General features: G+C 41.6%; 1 long non-coding RNA gene across 2 annotated transcripts; it reads left to right on the top strand.

Annotated features, from left to right (window-relative positions):
- Positions 1-8,325: 8,325 nt before the first annotated feature.
- Positions 8,326-12,724, top strand: LOC145423677 (uncharacterized). 2 transcript variants are annotated; one of them, XR_013904736.1, is made up of 7 exons: positions 8,326-9,016; positions 10,509-10,641; positions 10,759-10,858; positions 10,977-11,036; positions 11,125-11,215; positions 11,382-11,539; positions 12,203-12,724. It is a non-coding gene; the product is annotated as an uncharacterized LOC145423677 (long non-coding RNA). The 2 variants fall into 2 exon arrangements; XR_013904735.1 differs by having other exon boundaries at positions 8,328-10,641.
- Positions 12,725-21,909: the final 9,185 nt, after the last annotated feature.

The following is a 21,909-nucleotide window of genomic DNA, read 5'->3' on the forward strand; positions in this document are numbered from 1 at the left end:
GTGAAAAAGGCCCGACAGCGTCTCTACCACCTCAGACGTTTGAGAGACTTCCAACTGCCCTCCAAGGTGCTCAGGAACTTTTACTCGTGCACCATAGAGAGCATCCTGGCGGGAAACATCTTAACCTGGTTCGGGAACAGCACCATGCAGGACAGACGAGCTCTACAGAGGGTTGTGCGGTCAGCTGAGCGCACCATCCGCTCCGAGCTCCCTGACCTGCACTCAATCTACAGCAGGCGGTGCTGGACCAAGGCCAGGAAGATCGTGAAGGACCTCAGCCATCCCAACAACAGACTGTTCTCTCTGTTGAGGTCAGGAAAGCGATTCCGCTCCCTGAAGACCAACACAGAGAGACTGAGGAGGAGCTTCTTCCCGCAGGCGATACGGTCTCTCAATCACACCACCACACAGTACTGACCCACACATATGGTTCTTACACACACTGGACTTTCTGGACTTTGGTTTTGCACACATTGTTTTTTTGCACAACACTGGTCACTATATTCTTCATTTCCGGTTAATACTTGTACAGCTGCTGTTATTGTGTATATATTTATTTAGATTTAGATTTCTTCATACATTCTTATATAGTTCTATATTGTGTATTTTGTTGTACAGTTATTTTATTTTCAACTTTAATTTATATATTTTATTTTATTCTTCCCAGTTAAATTTACCCTTCATTCTAATTTGTGTTGTACAGTTATTTCATTTTTAACCTTAATTTATATTTTATTCCTTCCTAGTTAAATTTACCCTTTTTAATTTTTCATATTTATTTCCTATCTTATTCATAGCCTTTTCCTTTTTTGTTCTCTTTAGGTCACGAGCAGTTGTCCAAGCATTTCACTACATATCGTACTGTGTATGACTGTGTACGTGACAAATAAAATTTGAATTTGAATTTGAATTTGAATTTGATCTAAGAGTAAAAGACACCCCCCTCCCCACCCCAAAAAACAAATAAATAAAAATTAACAAACAAAGAAAAAACAATAAAAACAAAAGAACTCACTGTGTTTGTCAGATATTTGTTTTGTAACCTGCCAAGATGCTAATCTATGGCACAAGCAATGCAATTATCTAATTTTAATACCAATCTGTTCAGAATTCATGCTAATGGACTACCCATTTAATTCAAACGTGACCCTGACTGGTCCTCTAGTTGGGCAAACAGGTTGATTTATGGCAAAGCAGGATTGTGTGTAACTGGTTGATCCCCTGATGTACTCTTATCAGCCACTTTATTAGTTATACCCACTCAACTGCCCATTGACGCTAATATTTAGTGACTCAGTCACATGGCAGTAAGTCATTTAAGCGTGTAGCTATGGTCAAAAAAACTTGTTGAAGTTCAAACTGAGCATTACAAAAGAATAATTTAATAAGAGAAAATATCCACAGAGGGGCAGTTTTTTCGGGGGGAAGTGCATTGGTCATGCCAGAAGTCAGATGAGAATAGCCAGACAGAAAGTGCATTCTCTGAACGCACAACACATTAAATCTTGAAGCAGATGGGCTATAGCAGCAGAGGAGCATAATGGGTGCCACTCCTTTCAGGTAAAAACAGGAAATGGAGACTACAATTTGCAGGAGCTCATCAATCTGGTAAAATGAGTCTCAATTCTTACTGCTACATTCTGGTGGTAGGGTCAGAATTTTGTGTAAACAATGTGAAATCTATTTTGCCTCATATCAACAGTACAGGCTGATGGTGGTGTAATGGTGTGGGGAATATTTTCTTAGCAAACAATGGGCCCATTAGCACCACTTAAGCATTGTTTAAATACCACAGCTTACCTTCACTTTATTGCTGACCATATCTATTGTCAGCAATAAAAATGGACTGGTTCTTATCTCAAAAGGCTGGGAGATCATTGATCAAAGACTACTGATCAGTGGCTACGAGTCCCATTCACAGAGAGTTGGGGAATGTCTGCTCTTCTGTGTTGTGCCATCTGCTTCGCCAGAAGTTGTTTGGTTTCCCCGATGTATAAATCCTGGCAGTCCTCCTGGCACTTAACAGCGTACACTATGTTACTCTGTTCATGTCAGGGGACCCGATCCTTGGGGTGGACCAATTTTTGGCGCAGTTTTGGGGCGTAAAAGCCACAGAGACTCTGTATTTAGAAAGAATGCATCTCAAAGGTTCTGATACTCCTTACACAAGGAGCCATATTAATTACCAGAAAAATAAACTTCACTGTTCTAATTCTTGCTGTATTAGCAGTAGAACAAAAATGTAATTATTCGAATTTGCCTATGCTACCTTACCACAAAAACAAATAATTTAACAAGCTGAAATAAACTTAAATTAAAATTTAATTAATAAATAAGAAAACACAAATTTTGGTGTAGAGACTGTGCTCGGCAGCAAATATGTTGTCATGGTCCACGCGAGCATCCTGTGTCTTTCTACTGTTTCCGTGTGTTCCTTGTTATCCGCCTCTGGGTGGAGTCGTCATTATTCCACCTGCTCAGCTCAACTGATGGAGATCTGAGGCAATCAGTACTTAAGACCAGAGTCAGCATCTCTTCGCTGCCAGTTTGTGTCAGTAACAGTCTGCAGTGCTGCATGCTTGGTGTTTCTGTGTTGTACTTGTTGCCTTGTTTTCCACTAACTTGTCTTGCAGGACGCTCACTCGGCCATTTCCCCTCCCTCCAGAGCCATACCTGCCAAGTAAGACGCAAACCCAATCATTTCCACTAGTGATGTGCGATACCACTGATTTCCTTTCCGATGCGATACCAAGTAAAATTCAGGGTGGTATCGACGATACTTAATAATGCAGAATTCATCATATAGAAATAAAAAACCTGAAGTTGTGCGCTATTTGAGCACGCTGCCTGCATGCAGCACTAAAGGAGTCAGTGAGAGATGTCTGTCTCGCCCTAGCAGCACCTGTCCCTCTCCTCCTCTTCAGTTCGCCTCAACATAAACTCGTCATATTCTGTGATATGATTTACTCTGAGGTATTTCACGAGGCAGCACGGTGGCACGGTGGTTAGCACTGTTGCCGCACAGCAAGAAGGTCCTGAGTTCAATTCCACCATCAGGCCGGGGTCTTTCTGTGTGGAGTTTGCATGTTCTCCCCGTGTTTGCGTGGGTTCCCTCCGGGTACTCCGGCTTCCTCCCACTGTCCAAAGACATGCAACTTGTGGGGATAGGTTAATTGGATAATTCAAATTGCCACTAGGTGTGAATGTGCGAGTGAAAGTGAGTGCGAATGGTTGTCTGTCTCTGTGTGTTGGCCCTGCGACAGACTGGCGACCTGTCCAGGGTGTACCCCGCCTCTCGCCCTATGACAGGTGGGATAGGCTCCAGCGCCCCCCGTGACCCTGAAAAGGATAAGCGGAAGCGAATGGATGGATGGATGGATATTTCACGAGGTTAGTGGTGTTGCCACAACACCTCACTGTCTTGCCACATGTATTGCAAACCACATCTCGGCTGTTTGTGGAGGTAAAATACGTCTGCACGTAACTCCAGTTACACTCAGCCATTGTTGTGAGTGCGCACGCCAGGGGCTGGACACATTTATACAGCCGTATTTTGCACATGACTATGAAAGGCAGAAGAGGAAATAGTTCCTTCCAATGTTGAAGTAGAAATCTTGTGGCATCGTGGGAGCTGGAGGGCTGCGGCTGCTGTTTTGGGGCATGGATGTGGGGTCTGGGGGGTTTGTGGTGGCAGATATTGGGTTGCTGGCCTCTTCTATACGGGTCTGGGTGTGGTGCCTGGGGCCCCGCTGCCCGGGACTGCCCGTGTTCTTGTTGGGTCCCTCTTTGCACTGTGGTGGTCTGTCCTCTTGGCCCCTTTGGTGGGCTGGGCCAATGGCTTGTTACAGACTCAAGCCAGTCTCTCTTATTCTTTTTGTGGTTGATTGACTCAGGTACTGATTCTGTGGCTCTGAGTGCAAATGGGCCCCAACTCTGTAAACCTGACCAACCAGAGCGTCAGGTTTACATATAAAGTCAATGGAGGAGCGCAATGAAGCGCGACTGGGGGTCCCGCGAAAATTTAGAAGCAGATTTGCGTTGCGAAAACGCGTGAGCAAGTAGCGCGACTGACGCGTTTGAAGTGCGAATAAAAACACGCGCATCAGTTTTTGTGGTGCATTTTGTGCATTTGCGCGTATCGTGTCTACCGCTTGAGTTGGAAAGTAAATAGGGCTTTGGAGCGTGATGTCACTGGAGGGGGCGTGGTCAGGATTTTTGGTCGAGCCGCCATGTTAGTAGGCCAAACAAAGGGCTACAGGAGCGAAAGCACACGGAAACATCAGCTATGGCTCGTACTTGCTGTGTTGTCGGTTGCAATGTTAGACCGCACGATTGGGAAGGGAATAAGCTGGAAAATGGGCTCTCTTTTTATCGTTTCCCCTCCTGGAAGCAACGTGAGGGATCTCATGTATCTGATGTTACCAAACGAAGACATCATGCTTGGATAGCAGTGGTGAGATGAGCTGATATCAAGTTCTCTGCCATCCCGAGTTTTTTGTTGGTGTGCTCCCAACATTTTCATTCCGGTAAGTTCTAAAGAAATTCATATTGCTCTTTATGGGCTTTTAGTTTTATTTTCAATGCGCTGAGGTCATAGAAAATTAGAACAAACATCCTAATGTGTGATGCAGCAGAACTATGTTCTGTTTATGGAGTAGCTTATCGGTGACAACTCCTCCAGAGTAGCAAGTGGAATTTGCCTTTTTTGTGGACGGCTCCTTTTGCCTTCCACTGCAGACGGTGTGTTTATGGTTTCATCTAGAGCAATTTTTGCCTGTATCTTGGTCATATGGTCAACGTACTCACAACATGGAGGCTTAAAAACGGCCAGATCTTGTACCCAACCGTTTGTGAATTAGATGTGCACCTCCAGGGAATTACAATTCCAAAAATGATTTGCCGTGTATGCGCTGACTCCACAGACAAGGTATGAGAAGATATCAGGGTAGGACAATGGCGGTAGGTCTTCAGGGTTTCTACTCCACTGCTATTTTTTCCAAATACCGTCTCTTGGCGTCTGGGCGCAACCAGTCTCAATACAGTCCTTTGACTTTTGAACTGATTTCCAACACAGTGTGTTTGTTTTGATTCGTGGCCTTCTCAAATGGTGCCGCACTCCCACAATGCATAGCAGCGTTACGTCAACTCCAAAGCCCTATGGAGAAGGGAGATTCTCTCTTCAAATGCTAGATCGACAGCTGCCATCTTACAAACATACCGTCTGGCACTACTTCCTTCCACATTTCCATTGGACGTGCGACCAATTCGCGTTGGACGCGTGTCGAGGTGCGAATGTGCACGCGACCAGCTAGGGGTGTCTGGCGCGTTTTGGTCACATCTATCGCGTTTGGTGTGAACGCACCGTAAGCCTCCCCAGCCTTTACATATCCTGAGCCTTTTCCTCCCCTTACTTCCTCTGACAACACATCACTCACACACGTGAGGGGCCATTGTTGCAGTCTCTCTCACCCTCATTTTAAAGTGTCCTTCATGGCAAACTCTCATACACAGACACTCAGTCTCTCTCTTCTCTCGTCTGTCTCACACTCCTTCACGGATGATCTGATATCCTCGTGTCTGTGTTGTTCCCACATCATCATAATAAATGTTGTTCCAGGTTCAACATTGCAAGTGACCAATCACATTATTGTGACGTCCCCCTTTTGTGCCTTTGAAAAATACCGCCTTAAAAAAATCTACTTCACTTGTGAGAAGAGAAACCGCTTCTGTCCGCCGATCCAGGAACTTTAATTCTATGAATTTCAGGATACTTTTCTTTAATAAACGGTAAGCATTATACATATTGTCCTTACAGAGGCGGTTTCTCTTCTCGCAAGTGAAGTAGATTTTTTGAAGGCGTTTGTTTTTTTCGAGGTCGCAGATGACGTCAGGAGAAGGTGATTGGTCACTTGCAATGTTGAACCTGGAACAACATTATTTATGATGACGAGGGAACAACACCAACACGAGGATATCAGATCGTCCCTCATTCACACCCACACGCAGCAAATGCATTTTTGTGTACCTCCCTTTGTCTTGCATTTCCAGTTCTGTGTATCATTTGAGTCTGTTTTGTTACAGATGCAGACCCAGCTTGTCTGTTTCATCCTCAGTCTGCCCCTATTCTCTTTCTATCCCTCCACTTTCTTCTCCTTTCTCTATCCTGGGCTTAACCCCCTGTCCACTCGAGCATAGCATCCACACAGATAATAATATGAATAATGAAATAAATAAAATCAGATTATCATGAGGAGCTTTCCCATAGTGCTCCTCTTGGGAAAGCAAATGTGCTTGGCACAACAAAGCATTCAGAACATGATTTTGCTTGCTGACATGTCCAAGTATCTGCATTTCCATCAGTGTAAAAGAGACTCAACAGCAGATCAAGTAGAAAAACATTTATACATTTTCTAAATCACCAAATTAATACATGCTCATTCCAATGCAGTTTGTGCTTCATTCAGTGGTTTTAGTTCAATAAGGCAAGGTCACTTGGAAAAATTTAATATGATTTATTGTGATAGTGAAATTAATGTATTTGGCAATTAGACTCTGCTGACCCAGCATAGTAGAACAGAATCCCAAATTGCACGCTAACCAATCAGAGGCTGCAGTGACAGTGTTAGCTCTGCCCGCTGACTTTGATGGGTGAGATTGACAGATAACATTAGTTCATGAACACAGCAACAGTGCCAAGAGTCCCAATATTAATTAATTAAATCCATCATTACATTGTTTAGAAAATGTGTCATTAATTAATAGAAATAAATAATTTATTAAATGTTATAAATGAAAAGAATTGAAATTAAATTATTTTTTAAAATATGTTTAATTAATCAGAATCAGAATACTTTCTTAATCCCTAGGGAAATTATGTGGGTTACAGTTGCTCCAGGACAGTAACAGTAACAGACTAATTGCTCAATTATAAATATCAAGAATTTACAAAGGTGATTATAATAAATATCAAGAATATTGACAAGAACATGACAGAGGCTGAGTATATATGAATAATGAATTATTTCCCATTTTAATTGAATAATGACACATTAATTGTTTAATGATGTATTTAATGAATTCATTTTGGCACCTGAGGCCCTCCATAGTTTACAGGTACATTGTAGAAAGCTGAAATCTTGAGAAAGCATCCTGCTCAGTCATCGATTTTCTTGATGAGCCAGAGGACAGAAGTAATTACACAGAGTAAGAATAACACAGACTTTAGGCAATAAAAACACTACTATAAGGATATGCCATGACAAGTAAGCTTTAAAAACTCATTTGAAGAGGAGTAATTACATTGGATGTTATTTATAAATCTTGAGGTAAAATGTCCCAAAATGTCAGTGTGATCTACAGCCTCCCTCCAACTCAGGACTTTGCATTTAAATTGGAACATTCATTCATGTGGTGTAAATAAGGTGGCACCATGTTCTGCATTTCTCTTTCATGAGTCTGCCGTTACATCTTCTTTTGGATCTGGAGAAATATAGGACTGTATTACTGTCCCACTGGAAGTGTCTGATGATTTCTTAATGAATAAAATGCTCACTGGTGACCAATTACTTCTGAGGCATGTAGAACAAATTGTATTTAAGGAGATACTATTTTTATCTCTCTTTTAAATTAATCTGATAATTCACTGTGATGAACACAGAGTAAAACATTTTACTGTTTAATACTGTCTCGCAGACTTCAGAAGATCTAGGGGTCTGTGCAGAAGAGGGCTCTGGACAGATGATACAATTTAGACTATTTATGTAAATTTCAGTTTGATTAATTCTAAAATGAACCAAAGTTAATTCTGACTAACCTTTTTTAACCCAGCATCATCACTCAGGAAACTGGCATGCCGGGAAAAGCAAATCTATTACAAAATAGGTCACACACTGTAAAAAAAGTCAGTAAAATATACAGCAAAACACCGTCAAATTCCAACGGTAATGGAGCGTAAAACCAAAAACTTCCTTTTACTGTATTAAATAGATTGAATAACCGTTAATTGTGAGACTGGATAAAACTTTGTTTTTTACTGTAATAAAATGTTGAAATTATAAATATTTTCTGTGAAAACAAATAAATATGCATACATTTTACAATTACATATTGTAATGTTGAAAATGTCTGAAAAACTTAGATTTTACGGTATTATTTGAGTAAAACTACATCTTTTGGGGTTGTGCACATTGGAATTCACAGTATAAAGCTGTAGATTTTTAAGCAAACAAAAACATTCATTTTTACAGAAACAAGATGTTAAAAAATAGGGTCCACCGTAATAATACAACCAGTACATACCATTAAAAAAAAGCAAATATCAGCAGTGAAAGACAATAAAACTGATAGTATTTTTTTATTTTAAAATTCAGATACTGATATACAGATTAAAAGTTAGGCCTGCAGTATATCATTGTTAACCTTCTGATAAAAAAATCAACAGCAAAAGAAGATGTTAAAAATAAAGTTTATGGTTGTGAATAAAATTGATTTCAATAATCTTTTTTAATTATTATTTTAAAACAACTTTATGTTGTTGTGTTTCACGCCATATTATCAGACCACCTTAAGTGGGTCGGCCTTAAATTTTGAATTTGTGTGATCGCTGTTGATTGGTAGCTAAACTGCTGGTAAACTGTGTACAGACGTTTTACGTTCGAATTGCAGAGAAAAAAAATCTGGTAGCAACATTGTGCAGTATGAGCGAACCATTTCACCAAAAAAAGGGGAAGCAAGGCAAGACGTGGCTGCAGCGGTCTGCAGACGTGACTTCCGAACCTCCTAAAGAAACAAAGAGCGACGTTACATTGCGGGATGACGTCACCTGAAAATGACCAATAGCGCGGCGCGCTGCTGAGCTGTGTGCCAACCGCTCTTTTTTTCATGCAGGAGACTCAAGTTGGCTTCGCTAACGGACACAGTTTTGAACTCGTATATTAGCGCCATTTATTGCTGCTTGGACCACAGCATCTTCGGAATTTGTAGACATCCTGGCAGCTTACAATTAGTTCGAGGTGAGGTGAGTACATGCAACTTCAAGTTATCTCTGTTATAAAAATCCACCAGCCCAGCGTTTATAGATAATTTTAGCAGTTCGTTTTTTATGAGTGAGGTTGTGAATTTAGTTAGCATTTGTGAGTTGAGTTAGCATTACTGTTGCGAGGGAAGCATTGCTCTGGATTAGTTTCTGTATATGGCGTGCTTAATTCGCTAGGGAGGAATTACCAAAGTACATGGAGTTATGTTAACGTGTAATTTCTGTGGTAAGGTAGTTCAGTCATCAAGGGGCTACGTGCTTCATTGTAAACTGCATCGGAATGAGCCACGTTGTTTCTTTCGGTGTATTGAAGCAGGCTGCAAGCAGACATACACCAGGTATGGCGCGTTTAAGGCTCATTTTTACCGAAGACACTGCCCCCACCCATGTCACTGGTGTGGTGGTGGTTTCTTCGTTTACATGTGCAATGGCGATGTGTGAACGTCAGTGTCAGAACTCTAAAGAGTTAATAGCTCATCTGAAGAGCCATATTGTGGAAGGACACGTGGTCACTTGTCCAGTAAGAGGATGCACAAATACCTTTAGAGTTAAATCATCTTTTACTGCTCACATGTCACGTAAACACAGAGTTTTCAGACAGCAGCATTGGTGATTTATATAGAGAGTCTGCATGTCAATCATCATCTGTTCCAACCACATCAGATGACTTTGTACCCTTGATTTCCGAGCCTGCTGCACAGTCTATTACACATGAAGATAACATGGAAATGCCCCCTGAATTCTGTGATCTTTTTCTGAGAAACGTTTCACTATTCTACTTAAAATTGCAGGGTCAGTTTCTACTGCCTGCTTCAACCATACAGAACATTGTAGAGGAAATGCAGAACATGCATGAGTTGGGACAGACATACAGTTTGGGTAAACTTGCATCACTGTTAAAAGATGACACATCATTATCAGAGGAGGACATCAACAAAGTCTGTGAGTCTGTCAAAAGCTATGATCTTTTTTCTGCATGTCATACCGGGCCATTGAGGACAGTGCACTCCAGAGCTCAGATCTTTAAAAAAGCCTTCAACTATGCGGAACCAAAGAAAATATTTTTAGGGAGAGATGAAAACAGAAAAGATAGGTTTGCCTATTATGTGCCTTTAAGAGAGACTTTGAGATGTCTGCTAGAGTCTGATCTGTGGCAGAAATCAGAAGAGCCCTCTACTGAGCCTCCTGCTGATGTTCTGTGTGACATAAGTGATAGTAAGCTGTTTTAAATAAAATGATTTTTTTGGTCAAAACCCATTGACTTAATTGATTTCTATCCATTAACATCTTACATGAAGTATGGGTACCAAATGGTTCCATTGAAACACAGTGTGCTGTCACAATAATGGTGCTGTTAGTTTGGTACTTACGAAACACTGTATAAAAGTGTAGTATCAAGCAAGATCAGCTTCATATTTTAAGACCAAAGGTACCACTTGGTGTAAATTGACCTTTATTCACATTCTTTTATCAGACATCTTGGAAATGGGGGGGCAGCATAAGGAGTTCCATTACTAAGGTGCTGCCGGACCTGTCTGCCTCAATCCTTGAAATTGTACTGGAGGCACTACAATCATTAGGAGTGGAGACATCTGAGAAACAAACCAGTAAGTATTATGATTTCATTGCACAATAGCCATGAAGGACTTTCTGTTTTTTCTATTATGCTTTGGCCAAGGTCCAAAAAGTACAATTAATCTATTGTTTGTGATATTGTTTTACAGCACCAAATATGGAAATTTCAAGCCAGGCCAGCATATCGTCTCCATCTGTTTTAAGGTTTAAGGGTGGTGGCACAGCTAAGACCCAAGAGTCTCTTTCAAGGTTAGTAAAGTAAACAGATTCAAGAAGATATTTTACACATTTCTTTGTCGTCTGTCTCTAAATCTTATTTTGTCTTTATTATGATTAAAAAGGTTTGTTTTGTTCCTGCCCTTTTCAGACACTGAATTTGAGCAGAAACCATAAGGATACTCAAAGGACCTGTGACTCTCAGGAAATGGTGAGATTTCAGGTCATAATCTTTTTTTTCCATTAAATTAATTTCCCTTTTTCCCTTTACAATATTGCTGTTTTGTTTTTGTAAACAGCATCAAATGAGAGAGACAGATGAAACAGTTTCAAGACAATGGCAGGAAAAAAATGCTGAAGATTGAAACAAACCTTGGCTGGAAATATTTGGTATGTGTTTTACCGTAAATCAAATTGTTGAAAAACATTCAGCTACACTGTAACACAGGGAAACTTGATTTGCACTTATTTTGTTACTTTAATTTCTTGTCTCATTATTTTTGTCAGTTATTATTGTTTATGGTGTATGCCCTTCTTGTTTTCCTTCTGAATGCAGAAGGTATCTAGCCAGTCCACAATGAACGCTTCGTTGCACCCCATGAGTCTTCTGGCAGAAATGATGGCGGCTGTATTCTTTGGTTTCCCTAAACATCACACCCTGCCTGTTTATACGAGGCTCTTCAATTAAGTCTGCACCCAAAGATTCAATAAGAGGTAAGCAGTGGTATTATTCAAGTTTTGCTAAAGAAAGATGGACAGGAGACACTAATCTTAATCAGCCGAGCTCAGGTTCATGTCCAGGTGAGCAGTTTCATACGCTATAAAATGTAGATTGAATGATAGGTCTCATCACCATGCATTCAGCCATTAACTTCAAGTTCTATGATAAATCAATACGAAACTTAAATACGTTTTCCAACAAATTATGATTGTGATTAGGGCTGCGTTGTCTATGTATAACTTTTACACAAGTAGATTTAAAGTATAACTATTGCCAAAACGCAACCTGGGCTGTTTTTTTTTTTTTGTTTTTTTTACTGTATCGATTTTGATGTGCTCAAATTTATGCCCCGGCCCCCTAGTATTCCCATTCACTGGCTATTGACCACAAAACAAAATCACGGTCAATCTCAAAAACAGCTTGTTTGTCGTAATTATGCTTTTAGATATATGTTTGTCTCGTTTACAGTAAAAAAAAAAAAAAAACTGAAAAAAACAGCCCAGGTTGCATTTTGACAATAACTATCCTTTAAGAACTGTATATTTTACACTTAAGAAATCATTTATCATTAGATCTGGTTTTGGCAGCACGTTTTGTTCATTTCTGTGCATTTTGCTCAAGCACTGATCAAACTTTGTCCATTTTTTTTGCTGCAGAGGGGATCCTGCCAGTCCAAAGTGAACTCCTGATGGACATTGAAGTACTCCTGCAGAGCTTGTATCTTCAACACCATGCGCATTAGAAACTCCACCGAGTCCTTTCCTTCACCAAGGCAGGACCCAGTGACTCATTACTGTTGATAGGTCAGGGGCAGGTAATATTTTGTTTCATGTTTAGTCATTCCTCCATGGATTACCAGCCATATATATGGACACATGCTGTATTCTCAAGATCTATGCTGTTTTGTAGGAATAGAGAAAATGATATGTTTAGTCTGTTTTCAAATGGTATGTCAAATTTTCTCATTGTTTATCAGTAATATTCTCTACCTTGGTTGTATATGAGCATCTTTAGATTTTTCTATATTTAGCGGTTGCAAATGTAAAATGTACGGTAAACCATTTATGTTCCTCATATTGTACTGTATTTTTAGCGGTAAAATACCGGCAGCTGTGGTTGCCAGGAATTTACCGTAAAATGTATCTGGTCAAAATAAAATGCTGTAATTTGTTATACAATTTCACTGTGTTTTTTACTGTCAAAGGTTTTAATAAGGTTTAACATATTTCTGTTATTTTTACAGTTATTTACAATAATAGGGTCTATCCTATTACTGTTAAATTAACAACAAATTACTGTAAATATTATTATATTATTACTTTTTTTTTTACTGCAAATATCCGTAAAAAGCTATGGAAAGTTGCATTTTTTACATTAAATTGCTGTATAATTGACAAATATATTTGGTTTTTTCTATCATGATTTTGGTAAAATAATACGTTGTCTACCTTAAAAATTAGGGTTACAAAAGCAGTATACCGTATTGCCTTTTACAGATTCCACATTTTTTACACGGTATATTCCTGGCAACCACAGCTGCCGGTATTTTACCGTAAATTTGACAGATTTTTTTTTACAGTGCACATAAACCTCTGTCTCTCTTCCACAGCATGTCTTTTATCCTGTCTTCCTTCTCTCACCCCAACCAATCACACCAGATGGCTCCGCCCCTCCCTGAGCCTGGTTCTGCCGGAGGTTTCTTCCTGTTAAAAGGGAGTTTTTCCTTCCCACTGTCGCCAAAGTGCTTGCTCATAGGGGTCATATGATTGTTGGGTTTTTCTCTGTATCTATGAAGCGCCTTGAGGCAACGTTTGTTGTGATTTGGCGCTATATAAATAAAATTGAATTGAATCTAATGCTGGTCCAAATATTATAGTAGAATTGGTGGAGGTTTGAAAGCCATCCAAGCCTTAATGAACCTTTGTGAAGACAATCTTTTTGACTAGTTTATGTGAGTAGTTTAACAAGTGACTAGACCCGTGTTGTTTTTTCAGGTCTCCCTCCTCAATTACAATTAAAAAGATTTTCATGCAGTAAAATTCTTAGTATGGAAAAATAAAAGAACGTACAGCATATTTCAAGTGCAGGTGAAATGGCCAAAACTGAAGAAAAAAGAAGAAAAAAGTCAAAGCTCAAAAATAATCAAACAAGAGAAAATATGGAAAATTATGAAAAATAACTGTGATTCTCTGTCAGGGGTTGACATTAGTTCAAACACAGATAAGAGAAATGAGACAACTGCAGACCGACTCAAAGAGTATTAGAAGATGTGCGCACGGGTGAATGCCTCTGAGAAGACACACACACCGAGTGCAGGCCTGCTTGCTTTATTTATAGTGAAAGTAAGTTACATAGTACTTCCTCTTTTAACTGAAAAGGGAGAGGTCAGGCATTATCTCAGCTTATCTGACCTTGCACACATACACTGAAAATAACAATGCAGAAGTATATCATGCTTATCTGACATCACACACTGAGGTAAGGAATGCATTATGTTCTCTTTAACAATAAGCTTGGTTATGTGAAAATATATGAACACACAAAATATAAGGCATACTAGGTTAGAATATAACATTCTCCAACTTACAGATGATCATTGTCATGTTGAGTATTTGTGTTTAACTTCTCTGTTATTTAGCCACAGGCGGAGAGGTGAGATTGGCACCAGGTGCTTGCTCTGCCTGCGGGTAGTGTTTCCAATCTGGTTTGTCTATTGCACCCCTGTACCAGATCAACTCATCGTGTGCAGGGTATTTCAGGGCTGGAGTTTGCCTCAATTCTTTGCTAGGATGCTACCTGTCTCATGCTTGAGTTAATTAGTTTCTCTGGAAATCCTGAATCCCTCAACATGTGAAAACCTTCAGCCACACTTGCCAAGTCAGCTTGGAAACTCCAAAACCTGTAAAGGAAAGAACTCACCTGCCTGCTCACGCCCCACCAGCTCCACTCATCCAAGTTTGCTTGTTGCCAAATCACCACTGACGGACACACAAAGATTCTTGAGACGAAGTGTATCCTTGGCAGACAACAATTAAGCCTTAAATTTACTCATAGCAGTGCTTGCTGTAGTTTCAAAACAGAATGGAAAAACGTGATGCATTATCTGAAAACCTGGCTGCTGCTTTCCCCCCCCAATTGCTCCCTTTAAGGGTCACCACTGTTGATCATCTGTTTCCATTTTACCTTTCTTCTTCACACCAACCCTTTGCATATCTTCCTTCATTACATCCGGGAATCTCTTTTGTGCTATTCCTGTATTCCTCCTTCGTGGCAGCTCCATATCCATCCACCTTTGTCCAGTATATCCACTATCCTTCCTCTGTACATGTCCAAACAATATACTTTCTAATCCTGTCCATTGTGGTCACACATCTTCAACTCTGCCAGCTCCAGTTCTGCCTCCTGTCTTTTTGTTACTAACACCATCTCCAAACCAGACCTTAGAGCAGATCTCAGTACCGTCTTGTAAACGTTCCCTTTCACTCTTTTATCCTGTCACTTGTCTTCACCCACTCCACCTTGCCTGCGCTCTCCTCTTCACTTGTCTTGTGCCCTGTTCCTTGCTTGCTTTGCTGTTACAGCTGTTTCCCTCTTATTCATACACATGTATTTAGAGGTGGGAAATACAAATACTCTATTACTGTACTTGAGTAGAATTTTAAGGTATCTGTACTTTACTTGAGTTTTTTTTTTTTTTTACTTTTCACACAAAACACAAAAGGCTATCCTATTCGTTTATTAATCACCAGACGATGTTGTATTTAGATAAATAAAAAGAGGCACAGTCATGTGCCATAGTCAGGGTTTTAAGTGGGTTGTGTTTTCTTTATTTATGACCCAACACCAGAACAACTGCAAGTGTCTGTAAGTTTCAATCGCAGTACTTCAGCATCTAGCTAGTGTGGCAAAAGAAGAGCGAGCGCAAAGGGAATGACATTTTTTTCAGGGTAAGATAATTTCACATGCAGCTATTGTTCAGCTCAACAAACATCAGCAAAGACACAGACTATTTGTGTGCATTTTGTTGCACAGTGTGTTGCTAGCAAAAGCTCCAGCTGCTGTATTTCACAAAGAGAGAAAATAAAGAGAGCTAACTTCACTCAGAGATGGAGAAAGATAAGAAAGACAGGAGAGGAAGAACAGAGCTTAGGCTTAAAGATAAGGACTGATTTTATCAGATCAGTGAGATTTGATAAACTGGAAATGTAAAGCTTACACTGTAAAATGTAATTCTAGATGTTTGTTATTTCAACATATTATTCTATATCAGTTTGACAATAGATGACTGAAGTTGTTGTTATAACATAGAATTACAAGTTAAAAACGTCCCAATTACACCAAAAAAAGCTAACTTGAAAACTCATGTCCAGCTAAATCAGCAACTTATGTGAACTTGACAACGTGGGTAAGTTGAGCACAGCAGGATTCAAAACTGTCCCACGTGACTGCTATCGAGGTGCATCATGGGGAATTGGCGGATAACGACATGCTCACTTTACTTGGACGTTTTCTAATTGTCTTCTTTGGAATATGCTTTCAAGGTGAGTAACATTGGTTATAACTATGAGGAAAGCGAGCTACAAAAGTTGGAACATGTCATATACTGGGTTGCCTGTGTCGAGCGGGTGGGCGTTGCGGCTTTACGCCACTATGACATGCTTTGCGGCAGGGCTGTCTATGTCCAGTTCTTCTCTTTGCTGCCACACCCGTTGTTGTGCTAATGGCTAAGTTTAATCCCCCGACAAGCTTCCCCTTCGATAAGCCGACGGAATGGCCCGACTGGAAACAGCGTTTCGAGCGCTACAGGATCGCAACGAAACTCCACAAAGACGAAGGACAAGTACAGGTGAGCTGCCTAATCTACGCGATGGGAAATGAAGCAGAGAACATTTACAAGTCACTCACCTTCGCCGCCGATGAAAGTCGTGATGACTTCGCCGTCGTAATGAGGAAGTTCGACGAGTATTTTTTCCCGCAGCGGAACATTATACATGAAAGAGCATGTTTTCACCAGCGTGTCCAGCGGCCAGGCGAAACGGCGGAGAGTTTTATCCGAGCCCTGTATGACCTCTCAGAGCACTGTGAGTTTGGTGCATGTAAAGAGGAAAATATCCGTGATCGTATTGTGGTCAGGATACGAGACAAGGACCTCTCCCGCAGGCTACAGCTGATGAAGGACATCACATTGGCGCAAACGACCCAGATCGTCAGACAGTCAGAGGAGGTCGCAGCGCAGGTCAGCTTGCAAGGAGATGCAGGAGGCTCAGTACAGGAGGTACGGGATAAACGGAAAAGCATGGACTGGAAATCACAACAACAGCAAGGCAGGCTACCGCGGGAAAAAAAATGGGCGGGGCGTGACAAGAAATGCAGTAAATGTGGGAAGACACAGCATGCCAGGGATGAAAGGTGCCCGGCAGCAAAATCTGTTTGCCATGGCTCCCGAAAAATTGGAGACTGGGCCAGGGTGTGTCGTAACACCATATCAGTGAATGAGGTTACAGAGACAGAGAAAAACGAGCAGGCCTCATATTTTCTAGGCTCAGTGTGTAATGCAAAAGGAAATAGTGAAGCATGGACTGTGCAGTTACTGCTAGACTCTGCCCCAATAGAATTTAAGATTGACACAGGAGCAGATGTCACTATCATAAATGAAGACACGTTCCACACACTTGCTCATAAGAGAACACTAGAGCCTTCTAATCTCCCTCTAGATAGCCCCGGAGGAGAGCTGTTACAGTATGTCTCGGCTACTTAAAGGCCACAATACGTTATAAAGGCCAAGACTACCTGTCCAAGGTGTATGTGGTTCGTGGACACAGAGTTAGCAACCTTCTCAGCCGCTCCTTATCAGTGCAGATGAACCTGGTGAGAAGAATTGATGAGGCAACGATCACTGCCACCAGGAACCAACCACTTTACGGTGAACACGGAACACTAAAAACTGAGCCAGTCAAAATTCAGTTAAGGGACGATGCTGTGCCATACGCGGTGCATACGCGACGCCGTGTGCCTTTCCCCATGCTGCAGAAAGTGAAGGAGGAACTACAAAGAATGGAGAACCATGGTGTCATTGAGAGGGTGACCCAACCTACCGAATGGTGTGCCCCAATGGTGCCTGTCTTGAAGAAGAACACAGCAAGGGCCAGGATCTGCGTCGATCTGACAAAACTGAATAAGTCTGTCAAAAGAGAGCGCTATATCTTGCCTACCCCTGAGGAAACCATGTCCAGGTTGAGTGGGGCAACGGTCTTCTCCTCACTGGATGCAGCCAGTGGATTTTGGCAGATCCCATTGCATCACGAGAGTTGCAAACTAACGACATTCATCACGCCATTTGGCAGGTATTGCTTTAAGAGGCTGCCCTTTGGGATAACAAGTGCACCAGAGATCTTTCAGCGAAAGATGTTGGAGACCTTAGAGGGGCTCGAAGGTGTGGAGGTCTTTATGGATGACATCCTGGTCTATGGGGCCACCATGGAACAACACGACACCTGACTTGAGAAGGTGCTGCAGCGCATTGAGTTAGCTGGATTGAAGCTCAACCGAGAGAAGTGCTCCTTCAGACAGAGCCAGCTTCGCTTCCTAGGGCACCTGATCGACTATTCTGGGGTCAGGCCAGACCCTGAGAAAGTGAACGCCATTCTTCAGTTGCCGTCACCAGAAAATGTGCAAGAGCTTAAACAGATCCTAGGAATAGTTAATTACCTGGGCAGATATATTCCTGCTCTTGCCACCGTATGCCAGCCACTGTACGAGTTGCTTAAAAGCAAAAACAGTTGGATCTGGGGCCACCCACAGCAGGCAGCCTTCGAGAACATTAAGAGAGCGCTTACATCAGCGCCTGTTCTTGTCTTCTATGACGTTAACAGACTCACAGCCGTATCTGCCGACGCCAGTAGCTACAGGCTTGGGGCTGTGCTGATTCAGCTTCATGGCGCAGAGTGGAAACCTGTTGCCTACTGCTCTAGACGCCTCACAGAGCCTGAAACACGCTACGCACAAATTGAAAAGGAGTGTTTGGCAAGTGTTTGGGCCTGTGAGAAGTTTGATAAGTATCTATGTGGCTTAGATCGCTTCAGGCTTGAGACAGACCATAGACCTTTGGTGCCCCTGGTCAATAGCCGGGACCTTGACAATTTTCCATTGAGGTGTCAATGCCTCCTGATGAGGCTCATGAGGTACAAGCCGGAGGCCGTCTATGTCCCTGGCAAAACGCTTGTCATCGCCGATACGTTGTCACGGAGTCCACAGACTCGGGCTGAGGATGACACTAGCACTCACAGTGAAGTGGACTGCTACATAGCCACCGTGTTACAGGGCATTCCAGCATCCCCAAGCCGAATGGAAAGCATTAAAGCAGCCACTACAACGGATGTTGAACTACAGACTGTCATCACGTACATACGCAGGGCTTGGCCTGCATACGGAGCTAGTGTGCCATTGAACATTAAAGCGTACATGTAAGTGAAAAACGAGCTATCAGAGGCTGACAGCCTGGTTATACGAGGCTGCAGAATTGTCATTCCAAAGTCACAGAGAACAGCCATTCTACACAAACTACATGAAGGGCACCAAGGCCTCACCAAGTGCAGGGATAGGTCTAATTCATCTGTGTGGTGGCCGGGGCTCTCCACTGAGCTAAAGAATGCAGTGCTGCAGTGCCACACATGTCTGGCACAGAGGCCAACACAGACAAGGGAGCCGCTCATCTCCACACCTTTGCCAGATCGTCCATGGCAAAGGATAGCCCTGGATCTCTGTGAACGCAACCGGAATAATTACCTTGTTGTGTCGGACTACTATTCACGTTTTCTGGAAATACTGCACCTACCATCCACGACCAGTGGCCAAGTTGTTCAGAAACTGAAGTCGACCTTTGGTTTGGGATCCCTGACGAGGTGGTGAGTGACAATGGCCCTCAGTTCTCCAGCTCTGAGTTCCAGGTCTTCGCGAGAAGGTGCGGCCGGGTACACAAGCCAGTCAAGAGGCTGGATCTGTAGACACTGGGGTAATGGGACAGAAGGAAGGACTGGGGAGTGGGAATGTTGTATTGTTGCTGTTTTGTACTTATGTTTTGAGCTGCAACCAATACTGCTGTTACCTGGTTGAGTTAATTACCTTAAAGGTTTACCATGTTTAATAAGTCCTGTTTTGTGGACACTGCCCTTCAGGCCGACAGTAAGCCATTTGTGCCCGGTCCTTAAGAGAACCGCCCAGAGGCTATTATAGTGTCACATGTTATCATTGTGTCGTTGCTGTTCTATTTGGGGTTTGTTATTGGAAATAACATGAAAAGGGGGGGAGATGTCATATACTGGGTTGCCTGTGTCGAGCGGGTGGGCGTTGCGGCTTTACGCCACTATGACATGCTTTGCGGCAGGGCTGTCTATGTCCAGTTCTTCACTTAGCTGCCACACCCGTTGTTGTGCTGTTATAACCCATGCTGGATGCACGTTCAATAAAGAGCGTCACAAGACAGCTACCGAGTGGTCATTCTACAGAACATGTTTTGAATTTATGGCGTGGGTTTTCTCTTTTACCAAAATGTTTGCTTTAGCTAATGTAACTTTAGCCGACAAGGTCCAGCTTGTGTGTCATGACCAAATTTGACCTAATAAACTGACATATGGGCTTTTTTATGGGTTTAATGTGGCACTGACCAAATCACAAATATTGTGCCGCTAGCTTTAAGGTTGTGCACTCAACCACTGTTGCGATATTAGCAAGCTAACTCAGCTAATTAATAAAGCTTATTTCATATTGTCTCTGTACTTGTAAATTTCTTTCAAGTTCACAGGCTGTTGTATTTTGGTGGAAGTTCATTTCGCGGGGGTCCTCTCCTAAGCTTCTCCCGAACAAATACAGGCGTAGTCAGAAAGCATTCAGTGAGGATAATTTATTCTGCCGGCCTCCCAGGTGCACAAAAAGTTATTTACAAAGAAAATAGAACTGACTTAAGTCATCACAAACAAACATCTATATACAAAACACAGTCTGCATGTTACCCTCTCTGTAACAGCTCTCTGGAGAGAAGAACACAGGTAGGCCCTGACCGCCTTCTCTTATACCCCATAGCCCCTCCCACTAGGCGTAATGGTCATCTCTTTATTATTTCTTTTATCAAACAGTCTTTCCCCCTCAGCTTATTTCCTGCTGTATTCCTACAATACATATATGTATATACAGACATCTATGGCCATTTCCAGGCAGCCTACAGTGTTTCACAATAACACAAAACAAACCAAAAAATAATGCAGTTCACGTGACCCTCCAAGCGCGCGCGAACCCATTATTTAAACCCCGGAACACTATGCCATCGGCTTGCATAACCCCGCATAATCGGCGATCACAGTGAGTCTCCGCGACCGGCTTTATTGAAGGTAAGTGGGAAAATATGTTGGCCACCCTTCTGCGCTGCCCAAAATATACCTCTCACCCCTTGTTGTTTATCTGCCCGGTCGACGAAAAGACGCGCAGCCACGGTAATTGTAGAAACTAATGGTGGTGGTGCGTGTATGCGCCCAGATCAGCTGTCTGTGGCTCGGGACGGTGTAACTCCGTCACAATTTCCAATAACTGACTAGGTTCAAAAAGAACTTTTTGGCAGGACTGCTATGCTTGTTGTCATCTGTTTACCCCTATGTAATCACTTAAGTTGTTATTAACTGCTGCATGCTAAGCTGCAAGAGCGCACTGAGGACTGAGACAAAATATGGTCTCCAAACTAGCATTATATTCGTTTTTATCAGATAGTCCTCCAGTGTGTTTATTTTTTGCTTAAATAATATTGTGCCGTTATTTGTTACCCTGAAATGCTTTATGCTTAACAACAGCTCACTATTTTAACTTATTTTTGAACTCTTGTGATCAGTATGACTAGATTGTGTGAGTTTCCATACTAAAAGAGCTGTAGAGATAAAATAATTGGCATAAGAGAAACTGATTTTTGGCATGGTATACTGCAGAAGTTTGTTTGTTTGGTTTTCTTTGTTGTTGCATAATTTACCTTTTAATTAAACTGCATTCCCTGTATTGTAAGAAAACTAACATTGTTTATATGTCAGAAAATTAGCAAACATGAATAAATGGCAAAAACAAAATAATTATAACATATATTTTTATTTTACTTATTTTAGGTCTGTGAAGCCAAACTTGATGCTGGGGATTTGTTTTTGTCAGTGGAGTCAAATGGTAAGTTACAATTTGTGCATTTTGTCATATTGGAAACACCACAGATTATATTGTAACTTAATAGCTCTGTAGAACAAATGATATAAAGATTGTAGTGTCAGGGTACTTCTTAAGAAGTAATATTGCACTATTGATGATCACATGCAGGTGGCATAAAGTAAATATTCAG

The sequence above is a fragment of the Astatotilapia calliptera genome, chromosome 22 (assembly GCF_964374335.1).
Source record: "Astatotilapia calliptera chromosome 22, fAstCal68.1, whole genome shotgun sequence".
Taxonomy (NCBI): domain Eukaryota; kingdom Metazoa; phylum Chordata; class Actinopteri; order Cichliformes; family Cichlidae; genus Astatotilapia; species Astatotilapia calliptera.